This window comes from Aulonocara sp. 'chitande type north' Nkhata Bay, unplaced genomic scaffold, assembly GCF_057382095.1.
Source record: "Aulonocara sp. 'chitande type north' Nkhata Bay isolate Kocher_YH1m ecotype deep benthic unplaced genomic scaffold, A_spYH_male_GT1.1 unmapped_scaffold_44, whole genome shotgun sequence".
Lineage (NCBI taxonomy): Eukaryota > Metazoa > Chordata > Actinopteri > Cichliformes > Cichlidae > Aulonocara > Aulonocara sp. 'chitande type north' Nkhata Bay.
Genome location: NW_028234376.1, coordinates 275510 through 287496, shown reverse-complemented (window position 1 = coordinate 287496; position 11987 = coordinate 275510).

Here is an 11987-nt window from a genome sequence, read left to right as displayed (position 1 = left end):
ATTTCGCCAAGACAATGCGATTCTCACTGTTACATGCATTTGAATGGGAAACTCGCCTGAAACAAAGTATAGGTTTTCATTATGTGAATAATTTTAAAATCTTAGCTCAAACGGCTGCAAAACCTGTTTGCCCAGCACGGGGATATTGAGTTCTATAAGATAAAGCCATAAACATGTTTGTCTGAGTCTTCTATCAAAAGTTACAGCGATTTATATGAAGTTGTTCAAAAACGCTTTATTTCGCCAAGACAATGCGTTTCTCACTGTTACATGCATTTGAATGGGAAACTCGCCTGAAACAAAGTATAGGTTTTCATTATGTGAATAATTTTAAAATCTTAGCTCAAACGGCTGCAAAACCTGTTTGCCCAGCACGGGGATATTGAGTTCTATAAGATAAAGCCATATGTTTGTCTGAGTCTTCTATCAAAAGTTACAGCTATTTATATGAAGTTGTTCAAAAACGCTTTATTTCGCCAAGACAATGCGATTCTCACTGTTACATGCATTTGAATGGGAAACTCGCCTGAAACAAAGTATAGGTTTTCATTATGTGAATAATTTTAAAATCTTAGCTCAAACGGCTGCAAAACCTGTTTGCCCAGCACGGGGATATTGAGTTCTATAAGATAAAGCCATAAACATGTTTGTCTGAGTCTTCTATCAAAAGTTACAGCGATTTATATGAAGTTGTTCAAAAACGCTTTATTTCGCCAAGACAATGCGTTTCTCACTGTTACATGCATTTGAATGGGAAACTCGCCTGAAACAAAGTATAGGTTTTCATTATGTGAATAATTTTAAAATCTTAGCTCAAACGGCTGCAAAACCTGTTTGCCCAGCACGGGGATATTGAGTTCTATAAGATAAAGCCATATGTTTGTCTGAGTCTTCTATCAAAAGTTACAGCGATTTATATGAAGTTGTTCAAAAACGCTTTATTTCGCCAAGACAATGCGATTCTCACTGTTACATGCATTTGAATGGGAAACTCGCCTGAAACAAAGTATAGGTTTTCATTATGTGAATAATTTTAAAATCTTAGCTCAAACGGCTGCAAAACCTGTTTGCCCAGCACGGGGATATTGAGTTCTATAAGATAAAGCCATAAACATGTTTGTCTGAGTCTTCTATCAAAAGTTACAGCGATTTATATGAAGTTGTTCAAAAACGCTTTATTTCGCCAAGACAGTGTGTTTCTCACTGTTACATGCATTTGAATGGGAAACTCGCCTGAAACAAAGTATAGGTTTTCATTATGTGAATAATTTTAAAATCTTAGCTCAAACGGCTGCAAAACCTGTTTGCCCAGCACGGGGATATTGAGTTCTATAAGATAAAGCCATAAACATGTTTGTCTGAGTCTTCTATCAAAAGTTACAGCGATTTATATGAAGTTGTTCAAAAACGCTTTATTTCGCCAAGACAGTGTGTTTCTCACTGTTACATGCATTTGAATGGGAAACTCGCCTGAAACAAAGTATAGGTTTTCATTATGTGAATAATTTTAAAATCTTAGCTCAAACGGCTGCAAAACCTGTTTGCCCAGCACGGGGATATTGAGTTCTATAAGATAAAGCCATATGTTTGTCTGAGTCTTCTATCAAAAGTTACAGCGATTTATATGAAGTTGTTCAAAAACGCTTTATTTCGCCAAGACAATGCGATTCTCACTGTTACATGCATTTGAATGGGAAACTCGCCTGAAACAAAGTATAGGTTTTCATTATGTGAATAATTTTAAAATCTTAGCTCAAACGGCTGCAAAACCTGTTTGCCCAGCACGGGGATATTGAGTTCTATAAGATAAAGCCATAAACATGTTTGTCTGAGTCTTCTATCAAAAGTTACAGCGATTTATATGAAGTTGTTCAAAAACGCTTTATTTCGCCAAGACAATGCGTTTCTCACTGTTACATGCATTTGAATGGGAAACTCGCCTGAAACAAAGTATAGGTTTTCATTATGTGAATAATTTTAAAATCTTAGCTCAAACGGCTGCAAAACCTGTTTGCCCAGCACGGGGATATTGAGTTCTATAAGATAAAGCCATAAACATGTTTGTCTGAGTCTTCTATCAAAAGTTACAGCGATTTATATGAAGTTGTTCAAAAACGCTTTATTTCGCCAAGACAGTGTGTTTCTCACTGTTACATGCATTTGAATGGGAAACTCGCCTGAAACAAAGTATAGGTTTTCATTATGTGAATAATTTTAAAATCTTAGCTCAAACGGCTGCAAAACCTGTTTGCCCAGCACGGGGATATTGAGTTCTATAAGATAAAGCCATATGTTTGTCTGAGTCTTCTATCAAAAGTTACAGCGATTTATATGAAGTTGTTCAAAAACGCTTTATTTCGCCAAGACAATGCGTTTCTCACTGTTACATGCATTTGAATGGGAAACTCGCCTGAGACAAAGTATAGGTTTTCATTATGTGAATAATTTTAAAATCTTAGCTCAAACGGCTGCAAAACCTGTTTGCCCAGCACGGGGATATTGAGTTCTATAAGATAAAGCCATAAACATGTTTGTCTGAGTCTTCTATCAAAAGTTACAGCGATTTATATGAAGTTGTTCAAAAACGCTTTATTTCGCCAAGACAATGCGTTTCTCACTGTTACATGCATTTGAATGGGAAACTCGCCTGAAACAAAGTATAGGTTTTCATTATGTGAATAATTTTAAAATCTTAGCTCAAACGGCTGCAAAACCTGTTTGCCCAGCACGGGGATATTGAGTTCTATAAGATAAAGCCATATGTTTGTCTGAGTCTTCTATCAAAAGTTACAGCGATTTATATGAAGTTGTTCAAAAACGCTTTATTTCGCCAAGACAATGCGATTCTCACTGTTACATGCATTTGAATGGGAAACTCGCCTGAAACAAAGTATAGGTTTTCATTATGTGAATAATTTTAAAATCTTAGCTCAAACGGCTGCAAAACCTGTTTGCCCAGCACGGGGATATTGAGTTCTATAAGATAAAGCCATAAACATGTTTGTCTGAGTCTTCTATCAAAAGTTACAGCGATTTATATGAAGTTGTTCAAAAACGCTTTATTTCGCCAAGACAATGCGTTTCTCACTGTTACATGCATTTGAATGGGAAACTCGCCTGAAACAAAGTATAGGTTTTCATTATGTGAATAATTTTAAAATCTTAGCTCAAACGGCTGCAAAACCTGTTTGCCCAGCACGGGGATATTGAGTTCTATAAGATAAAGCCATAAACATGTTTGTCTGAGTCTTCTATCAAAAGTTACAGCGATTTATATGAAGTTGTTCAAAAACGCTTTATTTCGCCAAGACAGTGTGTTTCTCACTGTTACATGCATTTGAATGGGAAACTCGCCTGAAACAAAGTATAGGTTTTCATTATGTGAATAATTTTAAAATCTTAGCTCAAACGGCTGCAAAACCTGTTTGCCCAGCACGGGGATATTGAGTTCTATAAGATAAAGCCATAAACATGTTTGTCTGAGTCTTCTATCAAAAGTTACAGCGATTTATATGAAGTTGTTCAAAAACGCTTTATTTCGCCAAGACAGTGTGTTTCTCACTGTTACATGCATTTGAATGGGAAACTCGCCTGAAACAAAGTATAGGTTTTCATTATGTGAATAATTTTAAAATCTTAGCTCAAACGGCTGCAAAACCTGTTTGCCCAGCACGGGGATATTGAGTTCTATAAGATAAAGCCATAAACATGTTTGTCTGAGTCTTCTATCAAAAGTTACAGCGATTTATATGAAGTTGTTCAAAAACGCTTTATTTCGCCAAGACAGTGTGTTTCTCACTGTTACATGCATTTGAATGGGAAACTCGCCTGAAACAAAGTATAGGTTTTCATTATGTGAATAATTTTAAAATCTTAGCTCAAACGGCTGCAAAACCTGTTTGCCCAGCACGGGGATATTGAGTTCTATAAGATAAAGCCATATGTTTGTCTGAGTCTTCTATCAAAAGTTACAGCGATTTATATGAAGTTGTTCAAAAACGCTTTATTTCGCCAAGACAATGCGATTCTCACTGTTACATGCATTTGAATGGGAAACTCGCCTGAAACAAAGTATAGGTTTTCATTATGTGAATAATTTTAAAATCTTAGCTCAAACGGCTGCAAAACCTGTTTGCCCAGCACGGGGATATTGAGTTCTATAAGATAAAGCCATAAACATGTTTGTCTGAGTCTTCTATCAAAAGTTACAGCGATTTATATGAAGTTGTTCAAAAACGCTTTATTTCGCCAAGACAATGCGTTTCTCACTGTTACATGCATTTGAATGGGAAACTCGCCTGAAACAAAGTATAGGTTTTCATTATGTGAATAATTTTAAAATCTTAGCTCAAACGGCTGCAAAACCTGTTTGCCCAGCACGGGGATATTGAGTTCTATAAGATAAAGCCATAAACATGTTTGTCTGAGTCTTCTATCAAAAGTTACAGCGATTTATATGAAGTTGTTCAAAAACGCTTTATTTCGCCAAGACAGTGTGTTTCTCACTGTTACATGCATTTGAATGGGAAACTCGCCTGAAACAAAGTATAGGTTTTCATTATGTGAATAATTTTAAAATCTTAGCTCAAACGGCTGCAAAACCTGTTTGCCCAGCACGGGGATATTGAGTTCTATAAGATAAAGCCATAAACATGTTTGTCTGAGTCTTCTATCAAAAGTTACAGCGATTTATATGAAGTTGTTCAAAAACGCTTTATTTCGCCAAGACAATGCGTTTCTCACTGTTACATGCATTTGAATGGGAAACTCGCCTGAGACAAAGTATAGGTTTTCATTATGTGAATAATTTTAAAATCTTAGCTCAAACGGCTGCAAAACCTGTTTGCCCAGCACGGGGATATTGAGTTCTATAAGATAAAGCCATAAACATGTTTGTCTGAGTCTTCTATCAAAAGTTACAGCGATTTATATGAAGTTGTTCAAAAACGCTTTATTTCGCCAAGACAATGCGTTTCTCACTGTTACATGCATTTGAATGGGAAACTCGCCTGAAACAAAGTATAGGTTTTCATTATGTGAATAATTTTAAAATCTTAGCTCAAACGGCTGCAAAACCTGTTTGCCCAGCACGGGGATATTGAGTTCTATAAGATAAAGCCATATGTTTGTCTGAGTCTTCTATCAAAAGTTACAGCGATTTATATGAAGTTGTTCAAAAACGCTTTATTTCGCCAAGACAATGCGATTCTCACTGTTACATGCATTTGAATGGGAAACTCGCCTGAAACAAAGTATAGGTTTTCATTATGTGAATAATTTTAAAATCTTAGCTCAAACGGCTGCAAAACCTGTTTGCCCAGCACGGGGATATTGAGTTCTATAAGATAAAGCCATAAACATGTTTGTCTGAGTCTTCTATCAAAAGTTACAGCGATTTATATGAAGTTGTTCAAAAACGCTTTATTTCGCCAAGACAGTGTGTTTCTCACTGTTACATGCATTTGAATGGGAAACTCGCCTGAAACAAAGTATAGGTTTTCATTATGTGAATAATTTTAAAATCTTAGCTCAAACGGCTGCAAAACCTGTTTGCCCAGCACGGGGATATTGAGTTCTATAAGATAAAGCCATATGTTTGTCTGAGTCTTCTATCAAAAGTTACAGCGATTTATATGAAGTTGTTCAAAAACGCTTTATTTCGCCAAGACAATGCGTTTCTCACTGTTACATGCATTTGAATGGGAAACTCGCCTGAAACAAAGTATAGGTTTTCATTATGTGAATAATTTTAAAATCTTAGCTCAAACGGCTGCAAAACCTGTTTGCCCAGCACGGGGATATTGAGTTCTATAAGATAAAGCCATAAACATGTTTGTCTGAGTCTTCTATCAAAAGTTACAGCGATTTATATGAAGTTGTTCAAAAACGCTTTATTTCGCCAAGACAATGCGTTTCTCACTGTTACATGCATTTGAATGGGAAACTCGCCTGAGACAAAGTATAGGTTTTCATTATGTGAATAATTTTAAAATCTTAGCTCAAACGGCTGCAAAACCTGTTTGCCCAGCACGGGGATATTGAGTTCTATAAGATAAAGCCATAAACATGTTTGTCTGAGTCTTCTATCAAAAGTTACAGCGATTTATATGAAGTTGTTCAAAAACGCTTTATTTCGCCAAGACAATGCGTTTCTCACTGTTACATGCATTTGAATGGGAAACTCGCCTGAAACAAAGTATAGGTTTTCATTATGTGAATAATTTTAAAATCTTAGCTCAAACGGCTGCAAAACCTGTTTGCCCAGCACGGGGATATTGAGTTCTATAAGATAAAGCCATAAACATGTTTGTCTGAGTCTTCTATCAAAAGTTACAGCGATTTATATGAAGTTGTTCAAAAACGCTTTATTTCGCCAAGACAATGCGTTTCTCACTGTTACATGCATTTGAATGGGAAACTCGCCTGAAACAAAGTATAGGTTTTCATTATGTGAATAATTTTAAAATCTTAGCTCAAACGGCTGCAAAACCTGTTTGCCCAGCACGGGGATATTGAGTTCTATAAGATAAAGCCATAAACATGTTTGTCTGAGTCTTCTATCAAAAGTTACAGCGATTTATATGAAGTTGTTCAAAAACGCTTTATTTCGCCAAGACAATGCGTTTCTCACTGTTACATGCATTTGAATGGGAAACTCGCCTGAAACAAAGTATAGGTTTTCATTATGTGAATAATTTTAAAATCTTAGCTCAAACGGCTGCAAAACCTGTTTGCCCAGCACGGGGATATTGAGTTCTATAAGATAAAGCCATATGTTTGTCTGAGTCTTCTATCAAAAGTTACAGCGATTTATATGAAGTTGTTCAAAAACGCTTTATTTCGCCAAGACAATGCGTTTCTCACTGTTACATGCATTTGAATGGGAAACTCGCCTGAAACAAAGTATAGGTTTTCATTATGTGAATAATTTTAAAATCTTAGCTCAAACGGCTGCAAAACCTGTTTGCCCAGCACGGGGATATTGAGTTCTATAAGATAAAGCCATAAACATGTTTGTCTGAGTCTTCTATCAAAAGTTACAGCGATTTATATGAAGTTGTTCAAAAACGCTTTATTTCGCCAAGACAATGCGTTTCTCACTGTTACATGCATTTGAATGGGAAACTCGCCTGAAACAAAGTATAGGTTTTCATTATGTGAATAATTTTAAAATCTTAGCTCAAACGGCTGCAAAACCTGTTTGCCCAGCACGGGGATATTGAGTTCTATAAGATAAAGCCATATGTTTGTCTGAGTCTTCTATCAAAGGTTACAGCTATTTATATGAAGTTGATGAAAAACGCTTTATTTCGCCAAGACAATGCGTTTCTCACTGTTACATGCATTTGAATGGGAAACTCGCCTGAAACAAAGTATAGGTTTTCATTATGTGAATAATTTTAAAATCTTAGCTCAAACGGCTGCAAAACCTGTTTGCCCAGCACGGGGATATTGAGTTCTATAAGATAAAGCCATAAACATGTTTGTCTGAGTCTTCTATCAAAAGTTACAGCGATTTATATGAAGTGGTTGAAAAACGCTTTATTTCGCCAAGACAGTGTGTTTCTCACTGTTACATGCATTTGAATGGGAAACTCGCCTGAAACAAAGTATAGATTTTCATTATGTGAATAATTTTAAAATCTTAGCTCAAACGGCTGCAAAACCTGTTTGCCCAGCACGGGGATATTGAGTTCTATAAGATAAAGCCATAAACATGTTTGTCTGAGTCTTCTATCAAAAGTTACAGCGATTTATATGAAGTTGTTCAAAAACGCTTTATTTCGCCAAGACAATGCGTTTCTCACTGTTACATGCATTTGAATGGGAAACTCGCCTGAAACAAAGTATAGGTTTTCATTATGTGAATAATTTTAAAATCTTAGCTCAAACGGCTGCAAAACCTGTTTGCCCAGCACGGGGATATTGAGTTCTATAAGATAAAGCCATATGTTTGTCTGAGTCTTCTATCAAAAGTTACAGCTATTTATATGAAGTTGATGAAAAACGCTTTATTTCGCCAAGACAATGCGTTTCTCACTGTTACATGCATTTGAATGGGAAACTCGCCTGAAACAAAGTATAGGTTTTCATTATGTGAATAATTTTAAAATCTTAGCTCAAACGGCTGCAAAACCTGTTTGCCCAGCACGGGGATATTGAGTTCTATAAGATAAAGCCATAAACATGTTTGTCTGAGTCTTCTATCAAAAGTTACAGCGATTTATATGAAGTTGTTCAAAAACGCTTTATTTCGCCAAGACAATGCGTTTCTCACTGTTACATGCATTTGAATGGGAAACTCGCCTGAAACAAAGTATAGGTTTTCATTATGTGAATAATTTTAAAATCTTAGCTCAAACGGCTGCAAAACCTGTTTGCCCAGCACGGGGATATTGAGTTCTATAAGATAAAGCCATATGTTTGTCTGAGTCTTCTATCAAAAGTTACAGCGATTTATATGAAGTTGTTCAAAAACGCTTTATTTCGCCAAGACAATGCGATTCTCACTGTTACATGCATTTGAATGGGAAACTCGCCTGAAACAAAGTATAGGTTTTCATTATGTGAATAATTTTAAAATCTTAGCTCAAACGGCTGCAAAACCTGTTTGCCCAGCACGGGGATATTGAGTTCTATAAGATAAAGCCATAAACATGTTTGTCTGAGTCTTCTATCAAAAGTTACAGCGATTTATATGAAGTTGTTCAAAAACGCTTTATTTCGCCAAGACAGTGTGTTTCTCACTGTTACATGCATTTGAATGGGAAACTCGCCTGAAACAAAGTATAGGTTTTCATTATGTGAATAATTTTAAAATCTTAGCTCAAACGGCTGCAAAACCTGTTTGCCCAGCACGGGGATATTGAGTTCTATAAGATAAAGCCATAAACATGTTTGTCTGAGTCTTCTATCAAAAGTTACAGCGATTTATATGAAGTTGTTCAAAAACGCTTTATTTCGCCAAGACAGTGTGTTTCTCACTGTTACATGCATTTGAATGGGAAACTCGCCTGAAACAAAGTATAGGTTTTCATTATGTGAATAATTTTAAAATCTTAGCTCAAACGGCTGCAAAACCTGTTTGCCCAGCACGGGGATATTGAGTTCTATAAGATAAAGCCATATGTTTGTCTGAGTCTTCTATCAAAAGTTACAGCGATTTATATGAAGTTGTTCAAAAACGCTTTATTTCGCCAAGACAATGCGATTCTCACTGTTACATGCATTTGAATGGGAAACTCGCCTGAAACAAAGTATAGGTTTTCATTATGTGAATAATTTTAAAATCTTAGCTCAAACGGCTGCAAAACCTGTTTGCCCAGCACGGGGATATTGAGTTCTATAAGATAAAGCCATAAACATGTTTGTCTGAGTCTTCTATCAAAAGTTACAGCGATTTATATGAAGTTGTTCAAAAACGCTTTATTTCGCCAAGACAATGCGTTTCTCACTGTTACATGCATTTGAATGGGAAACTCGCCTGAAACAAAGTATAGGTTTTCATTATGTGAATAATTTTAAAATCTTAGCTCAAACGGCTGCAAAACCTGTTTGCCCAGCACGGGGATATTGAGTTCTATAAGATAAAGCCATATGTTTGTCTGAGTCTTCTATCAAAAGTTACAGCGATTTATATGAAGTTGTTCAAAAACGCTTTATTTCGCCAAGACAATGCGATTCTCACTGTTACATGCATTTGAATGGGAAACTCGCCTGAAACAAAGTATAGGTTTTCATTATGTGAATAATTTTAAAATCTTAGCTCAAACGGCTGCAAAACCTGTTTGCCCAGCACGGGGATATTGAGTTCTATAAGATAAAGCCATAAACATGTTTGTCTGAGTCTTCTATCAAAAGTTACAGCGATTTATATGAAGTTGTTCAAAAACGCTTTATTTCGCCAAGACAGTGTGTTTCTCACTGTTACATGCATTTGAATGGGAAACTCGCCTGAAACAAAGTATAGGTTTTCATTATGTGAATAATTTTAAAATCTTAGCTCAAACGGCTGCAAAACCTGTTTGCCCAGCACGGGGATATTGAGTTCTATAAGATAAAGCCATAAACATGTTTGTCTGAGTCTTCTATCAAAAGTTACAGCGATTTATATGAAGTTGTTCAAAAACGCTTTATTTCGCCAAGACAGTGTGTTTCTCACTGTTACATGCATTTGAATGGGAAACTCGCCTGAAACAAAGTATAGGTTTTCATTATGTGAATAATTTTAAAATCTTAGCTCAAACGGCTGCAAAACCTGTTTGCCCAGCACGGGGATATTGAGTTCTATAAGATAAAGCCATATGTTTGTCTGAGTCTTCTATCAAAAGTTACAGCGATTTATATGAAGTTGTTCAAAAACGCTTTATTTCGCCAAGACAATGCGATTCTCACTGTTACATGCATTTGAATGGGAAACTCGCCTGAAACAAAGTATAGGTTTTCATTATGTGAATAATTTTAAAATCTTAGCTCAAACGGCTGCAAAACCTGTTTGCCCAGCACGGGGATATTGAGTTCTATAAGATAAAGCCATAAACATGTTTGTCTGAGTCTTCTATCAAAAGTTACAGCGATTTATATGAAGTTGTTCAAAAACGCTTTATTTCGCCAAGACAATGCGTTTCTCACTGTTACATGCATTTGAATGGGAAACTCGCCTGAAACAAAGTATAGGTTTTCATTATGTGAATAATTTTAAAATCTTAGCTCAAACGGCTGCAAAACCTGTTTGCCCAGCACGGGGATATTGAGTTCTATAAGATAAAGCCATAAACATGTTTGTCTGAGTCTTCTATCAAAAGTTACAGCGATTTATATGAAGTTGTTCAAAAACGCTTTATTTCGCCAAGACAGTGTGTTTCTCACTGTTACATGCATTTGAATGGGAAACTCGCCTGAAACAAAGTATAGGTTTTCATTATGTGAATAATTTTAAAATCTTAGCTCAAACGGCTGCAAAACCTGTTTGCCCAGCACGGGGATATTGAGTTCTATAAGATAAAGCCATATGTTTGTCTGAGTCTTCTATCAAAAGTTACAGCGATTTATATGAAGTTGTTCAAAAACGCTTTATTTCGCCAAGACAATGCGTTTCTCACTGTTACATGCATTTGAATGGGAAACTCGCCTGAGACAAAGTATAGGTTTTCATTATGTGAATAATTTTAAAATCTTAGCTCAAACGGCTGCAAAACCTGTTTGCCCAGCACGGGGATATTGAGTTCTATAAGATAAAGCCATAAACATGTTTGTCTGAGTCTTCTATCAAAAGTTACAGCGATTTATATGAAGTTGTTCAAAAACGCTTTATTTCGCCAAGACAATGCGTTTCTCACTGTTACATGCATTTGAATGGGAAACTCGCCTGAAACAAAGTATAGGTTTTCATTATGTGAATAATTTTAAAATCTTAGCTCAAACGGCTGCAAAACCTGTTTGCCCAGCACGGGGATATTGAGTTCTATAAGATAAAGCCATATGTTTGTCTGAGTCTTCTATCAAAAGTTACAGCGATTTATATGAAGTTGTTCAAAAACGCTTTATTTCGCCAAGACAATGCGATTCTCACTGTTACATGCATTTGAATGGGAAACTCGCCTGAAACAAAGTATAGGTTTTCATTATGTGAATAATTTTAAAATCTTAGCTCAAACGGCTGCAAAACCTGTTTGCCCAGCACGGGGATATTGAGTTCTATAAGATAAAGCCATAAACATGTTTGTCTGAGTCTTCTATCAAAAGTTACAGCGATTTATATGAAGTTGTTCAAAAACGCTTTATTTCGCCAAGACAATGCGTTTCTCACTGTTACATGCATTTGAATGGGAAACTCGCCTGAAACAAAGTATAGGTTTTCATTATGTGAATAATTTTAAAATCTTAGCTCAAACGGCTGCAAAACCTGTTTGCCCAGCACGGGGATATTGAGTTCTATAAGATAAAGCCATAAACATGTTTGTCTGAGTCTTCTATCAAAAGTTACA